The sequence below is a fragment of the Lagenorhynchus albirostris genome, chromosome X (genome assembly GCF_949774975.1).
Source record: "Lagenorhynchus albirostris chromosome X, mLagAlb1.1, whole genome shotgun sequence".
NCBI classification, from domain to species: domain Eukaryota; kingdom Metazoa; phylum Chordata; class Mammalia; order Artiodactyla; family Delphinidae; genus Lagenorhynchus; species Lagenorhynchus albirostris.
The window spans coordinates 95,634,900-95,642,101 of NC_083116.1; the positions used below are offsets into that span (position 1 = coordinate 95,634,900).

Below are 7,202 nucleotides of genomic sequence, written 5' to 3' on the forward strand. Positions count from 1 at the left end.
GGACACTATAAAACTCCTAGAGGAAAACATAGGCAGAACACTCTCTGACATAAACCGCAGCAATATCTTTTTCAATCCACCTCCCAGAATAATGGAAATGAAAACAAAAATAAACAAATGGGACCTAATTAAACTCAAAAGTTTTTGCACAGCAAAGGTAACCATAAGGGCTTATGCTGACGGAGCAGAGCCAGCAGCGCCAGCATGGTGCTGCTGGAGAGTGAGCAGTTCCTGAAGGAGCTGACCAGGTTCCTCCAGAAGTGCTGGTTGTCAGGCAGCATGTTCATCACCCTGAAGAATTATGATGGTCGAACTAAACCCATTCCAAGGAAGGGTTCTGTGGAGGGCTTTGAGCCCTCAGATAACAAGTGTCTGTTAAGAGCTACTGACGGGAAAAAGAAGATCAGCACTGTGGTGAGCTCCAAAGAAGTAAGTTTCAGATGGCTTATTCAAACCTACTGAGAGCTAACATGGATGGGCTGAAGAAGAGGGACAAAAAGAGCAAGAGTAAGAAGAGCAAAGCAGCGCAGTGAAGGGTACCAGATTTCCCGCTTTCACCAGCTAACCACTGAACTGCTACTTTTCCTTTGGTTTTTACTTTTGGCCACAAAGCTGGGTTTCTGATCCCCCTACAATAACTGTTTTCATGTGAGATTAGGGTCATTTTTGGATGGAAGAAGGGCTGTAGTGTTTACAGGGTAGCTACAAGAAGCCAGTTCATTTTAGATCTGGCTAAGTGGTCTGTGTTGTATGTTTATATGTTTCTGGATAATAGTTTACGGTTTCTGTAGCCGTCTGTGAAGAGCACTGTATCATTAAACCTGTATTTATCAGCACTGACCATCTTTTATTCCTTTTCCCACCCCATAAAAAGATTCTGGCAATAGCTCCTCACTCTGGAATGATGTGATTATGAATAGGCTTTAGGCCCTGTCTTATGGGTTACTGGAATTGAAACCTGACAACTTTATAAAAAAGTTGTGTTATTTCATGGGTATTTTTCCCAACTTGCTGTATAATTTTATCATCATAGTTCCTTTAGCAAATTTGAATGAGTTCTCATAGCCAAATGAGAGTTTGCTTAATCAAACTAAGGATAAGCCTATTACAAAATCAAGAATAAAGATTCCAAGTTAAAAAAAAAGAAGAAGAAGGAAACCATAAACAAAACGAAAAGACAACCTACAGATTGGGAGAAAATATTTGCAAATGATGTGACCAACAAAGGATTAGTCTCCAAAATTTACAAACAGTTCATGAGGCTTAATATCATCAAAAGAAACAACCTAATCAAAAAATGGGCAGAAGACCTAAATAGACATTTCTCCAAAGAAGATATACAGATGGCCAAGAGGCACATGAAAAGATGTTTAACATCGCTAATTATTAGAGAAATGAAAATCAAAACTACAATGAGGTATCACCTCACACCAGACAAAATGGCTATCACCAAAAAATCCACAAACAATAAATGCTGGATAGGGTGTGGAGAGAAGGGAACCCTCCTACACTGTTAGAAATGTAAATTGGTATAGCCACTATGGAGATCAGTATGGAGGTTCCTTAAAAAACTAAAAATAGAGCTACCATATGACCCTGCAATCCCACTCCTGGGCATATATCCAGAAAAAAACATGGTCCGAAAGGATACATGCGCCATAATGTTCATTGCAGCACTGTTTACAATAGCCAAGACATGGAAGCAACCTAAATGTCCACAGACAGATGAATGGATAATGAAGATGTGGTACATATAAACAAAGGAATATTACTCAGGCATTAAAAAGAATGAAATAATGCCATTTGCAGCAACATGGATGGACCTAGAGATTGTCATACTGAGTGAAGTAAGTCAGACAGAAAGAGAAATATCATGTGATATCCCTTATATATGGAATCTAAAAAGAAACGATACAAATGAACTTACTTACAAAACAGAAACAGACTCACAGACTTAGAGAACGAACTTATGGTTACTCGAGGGAAGGCTGGGGGGAAGGGATAGTTAGGGAGTTTGGGATCAACATGTACACACTGCTATATTTAAAATGGATAACCAACAAGGATCTGCTGTATAACACAGGGAACTCTGCTCAATGTTATGTGGCAGGCTGGATGGGAGGGGAGTTTGGGGGAGAATGGATACATGTATATGTATGGCTGAGTCACTTTGCTGTGCACCTGAAACTATCATAATATTGTTAAGCGGCTATACTCCAATATAAAATAAAAAGTTAAAAAGAAACAGACTCACAGACATGGAAAACAAACTTATGGATACCAAATGGGAAGGCCAGGGCGGCGGGGTGGATAAATTAGGAGTTTGGGATTAGCAGACACACACTACTATATATAAAATAGATAAACAACAAGGTCCTACTGTATAGCACAGGGAACTATATTCAATATCCTGTAATAAACTATAATAGAAAAGAATCTGAAAAACAATATATATATGTGTGCATGTGTGTAACTGAATCACTTTGCTGTATACCTGAAACATTGTAAATGAACTATACTTCAATAAGTCACTTACCCACTCTTAGCCTCAGTGAGTTTGCAAAAGTATTTTGCTTGTGGCCTCAGTAGTTAAGTCAGGTTGGAAAAAAAGGGCCAAGCACCGGTTTCTGTCCGGAACGCCAGCACAGAGTTGTGCCACTATTACTCCAAATACTTAACAAGTTAAGGATAACTCCAGGGAATTAAACGTAGGAGAAAAAATTGAAAACTTATGGTATGACTCAATTTATTTAATGCACAGAACAAGGGAAACTAATCTATAGTGTTAGAATTCAAAACAATAGCTATCCTTATGGGGAGTAGTAGCCTGAAGGAGGACTATGGGGAGTGCTGGTCCCATTCTTTTTTTTTTTTTTGCCACACTGTGCAGCATGTGGGATCTTAGTTCCCCAACCAGGCATCAAACCCATGCCCCCTGCAATGAAAGTACAGAGTCTTAACCACTGGACCACCAGGGAAGTCCCCCATATTGTTTCTTGATCTGGATACAAAATACACAGATGGGTTCACTTTGTAAAATTTCAGTGAGCTGTACACTTAGGATTTGTGCCCTCTTTTGAATGTGTGTCACACTTTTCTTTTTAATAAATTTATTTATTTATTCTTGGCTGCTTTGGGTTTTCATTGCTGCGCACAGGCTTTCTCTAATTGCGGCAACCAGGGGCTACTCTTCACTGCAGTGCACGGGCTTCTCATTGCAGTGGCCTCTCTTGTTGTGGAGCACAGGCTCTAGGCACGCAGGCTTCAGTAGTTATGGCATGTGGGCTCAGTAGTTGTGGCTCGTGGGCTCTAGAGCGCTGGCTCAGTAGTTGTGGCGCACAGGTTTAGTTGCTCCGTGGCATGTGGGATCTTCCCAGACCAGGGACCATGTCCTCTGCATTGGCAGGCGGATTCTTAACCACTGCACCACCAAGGAAGTCCCTGTCATACTTTAACTTACAAAAAATTTTAAAGATTTTGCACAGCAAAGGAAACCATCAACAAAACGAAAAGACAGCCTACTGAATGGGAGAAAATATTTGCAAATGACATGACTGATAAGGGCTTTATATTCAAAATATATAATCCGGGACTTCCCTGGTGGTCCAGTGGTTAAGACTCCATGCTCCCAATGCAGGGGGCCTGGGTTCAATCCCTGGTCAGGGAACTAGATCCTGCATGCCGCAACTAAGAGCCCACATGCCATGACTAAAGATTCTGCATGCTGCAACAAAAATCTTGCACGTGGCAACAAAGATCCCATGTGCAGCAACTAAGACCCAGCACAGCCAAATAAATAAATCAGCTCATACAACTCAACCTGATTAAAAAATGGGCAGAAGACCTGAAGAGACATTTTTCCAAGGAGAACATTCAGATGGCCAAGAGAGACGTGAAAAGGTGCTCAACATTGTTAATCATCAGAGAAATGCAAATTAAAACCACAATGAGATATCACCTCACACCTGTCAGAATGGATATCATCAAAAAGACCACAAATAACAAATGGTGGCAAGGATGTGGAAAAAAGGGCGCCCTCCTACACTGTTTGTGGGAATGTAAATTGGTGCAGCCACTGAGGAAAACAGTATGGAGGTTCCTTAAAAAACTAAAAATAGAGCTACTGTATGACCCAGCAACTCCACTCCTGGGTATATGTCCAAAAAAAAAAAAAACCAACAACAAAAACAACAAAAGCCCCCACTAATTCAAAAAGACACATGCACATCAATGTTCATAGCAGCATTATTTACAATTGCCAAGATATGGAAGCAAACTAAGTGTCCATCAACAGAAGAATGGATAAAGATAAGGAGAGAACGAGGTGGGGGCGGGTGGGAATGGAATACTACTCAGCCATAACAAAGAATGAATTTTTGCCATTTGCAACAACATGGATGGACTTGGAGGGCATTATGCTGAGTGAAATAAGACAGACAGAGAAAGACAAATACTCTATGATATCAGTTATATGTGGAATCTAAAAAATACAACAAACTACTGAATATAACAGAAAAAGAAACAGACTCACAGATACAGAGAACAAACTAGTGGTTACCAGTTGGGAGAGGGAAGGGTGAAGGGACAAGATAGGGGTAGGGAACTAAGAGGTACAAACCACTATGTACAAAAAAAGCTACAAGGATGTATTGTACAAAACAGGGAATATAGCCAGTATTTTGTAGTAACTATAAATGGAATATAACCTTTAAAAATTGTGAATAACTATGCTGTACACCATCAACTGGCATCATATGGTATATCAACTATACTTCAACTAAAAAAATGAAAAAAATTTAAACCTCAGAATCAGTGCAAAGCTAACATCACATGGAGCACAACTCTCAATATGAGTCCAGTCAATTTACAGAAACATGAGTGGTAATAAGATGATGGTTGTTTAAGCCAGTGACTTTTGGAATGGTTTATCATGAAGCAACAGATAATGAAAACAGATGATGAATAAGAATGTTACTGATTTCAGGGCTTCCCTGGTGGTGCAGTGGTTGAGAATCCTCCCGCCAATGCAGGAGACATGGGTTCAATCCCTGGTCCGAGAAGATCCCACATGCCATGGAGCAACTAAGCCCATGTGCCACAACTACTGAGCCTGTGCTCTAGAGCCCCTGAGCCACAACTACTGAGCCTGCGTGCCACAACTACTGAAGCCCACACGTCTAGAGCCCGTGCTCTGCAACAAGAGAAGCCACCACCATGAGAAGCCCAAGCACCGCAACGAAGAGTAGCCCCCACTCGCCGCAACTAGAGAAAGCCTGCGCACAGCAACGAAGACCCAACAGACAAAAATCAATAAATAAAATCAATAATTTAAAAAAAAAGAATGCTACTGATTTCTATAAGCTGATTATTTTATCTGCCCACCTTGCTGAACTTTATTACTTTCAGTAATTTATCAGCTTATTTGCTCAAATTTTTCTGTATTGTCTTCAAATAATAACAAATTTGCCTCATCCTTTCCAAGATTTAATATGTCTCATTTATTTTTCTTGTCTTGTTGTATTGGCAAAGGACCACCAGCCTAATATGTATCACCAATGATAGTAGTCACTCTTACCTTTTCCTGACTTTAATGAGAAATACTTTTTTTAAAGATTCTTTTTAATGTGGTCCATTTTTTAAAGTCTTTATTGAATTTATTATGATATTGTTTCTGTTTTATGTTTTGGTATTTTGGCTGCAAGGCATGTGGGATCTTAGCTCCCCAACCAGGGATCACATCCACACCCCCTGTATTGGAAGGAAAAGTCTTAACCACTGGACTACCAGGGAAGTCTCTCTTTTTTAAAAAAAATATTTATTTATTTTTGGCTGCATTGGGTCTTTGTTGGTGCATGCGGGCTTTCCCTAGTTACGGCAAGCAGGGACTACTCTTTGTTGTGGTGCACAGGCTTCTCATTGCAGTGGCTTCTCTTGTTGCAGAGCACGGGCTCTAGTCACACGGGCTTCAGTAGTTGCAGCATGTGGGCCCTAGAGCATGTGGGCTTCAGTAGTTGTGGCGTGTGAGCTCAGTAATTGCAGCGCGTGGGCTCTAGGGCACGCGGGCTTCAGTAGTTTTGGCACGCAGGCTCAGTAGTTGTGGCTCGTGGGCTCTAGAGCACAGGCTCAGTAGCCGTGGTGCACAAGCTTAGCTGCTCCTCAGCACGTGAGATCTTCCTGGACCAGGGATTGAACCCGTGTCCCCTGCATTGACAGGCGAATTCTTAACCACTGTGCCACCAAGGAAGTCCTAATGACAAATATTCTTAATGTTTCACTATTAGCATGACATTTGCTGTGGGTGTCTAGTAGAAATCCTGTATGAAGCTTCTAGTTTCCTTCAGTAGAAGTTTATCATACTTTCACCTTCTAAGCCTCTGTCCAATGTGCCTCCTCATCTCCACTGCCAGTCTTTGGTCCTCTGATCTTCAGGGGATTCTTTTTTTTTTTTTTTTTAACATCTTTATCGGGGTATAATTGCTTTACAATGGCGTGTTAGTTTCTACTTTATAACAAAGTGAATCAGTTATACATATACATATGTTCCCATATCTCTTCCCTCTTGCGTCTCCCTCCCTCCCACCCTCCCTATCCCACCCCTCCAGGTGGTCACAAAGCACTGAGCTGATCTCCCTGTGCTATGCGGCTGCTTCCCACTAGCTATCTACCTTACGTTTGGTAGTGTATATATGTCCATGCCTCTCTCTCGCTTTGTCACAGCTCACCCTTCCCCCTCCCCATATCCTCAAGTTCGTTCTCTAGTAGGTCTGTGTCTTTATTCCTGTCTTACCAGGGGATTCTTTTGAATGGAGGACAATGTATTTCTTAACTGCACTACAGTGGTCATTTAGTATTTTCTCACTCCCCTTCCTATGTGGGGGCATTCCAAGATGGGAGAGAAGCCAAACCCTGATTCTCACTTGGGATGCCTTCATCCTTTCTTACAGAGCCCACTGAAATGGCACCCTGGGGACTTCCCTGGTGGTCCAGTGGTAAAGAATCCGCCTTACAATGCAGGGGATGTGGGTTCGATCCCTGGTCAGGGAACTAAGATCCCACATGCCGCGGGGCAAGTAAGCCCGCGCACCACAACTACTGAGCTTGCGCGCCACAACTGAGCTTGCGCGCCTCAACTAGAGCCCACATGCCGCAAACTACAGAGTCCACGTGCCGCAAACTACGGAGCCCACAGTGCCACAAACTAC

At 41.8% G+C, this 7,202-nt stretch overlaps 1 pseudogene; it reads left to right on the forward strand.

Annotated features, from left to right (window-relative positions):
* Nucleotides 1–204: 204 nt before the first annotated feature.
* Nucleotides 205–533, forward strand: LOC132513920 (signal recognition particle 14 kDa protein-like; annotated as a pseudogene).
* The last annotated feature ends 6,669 nt before the right edge of the window (nt 534–7,202 follow it).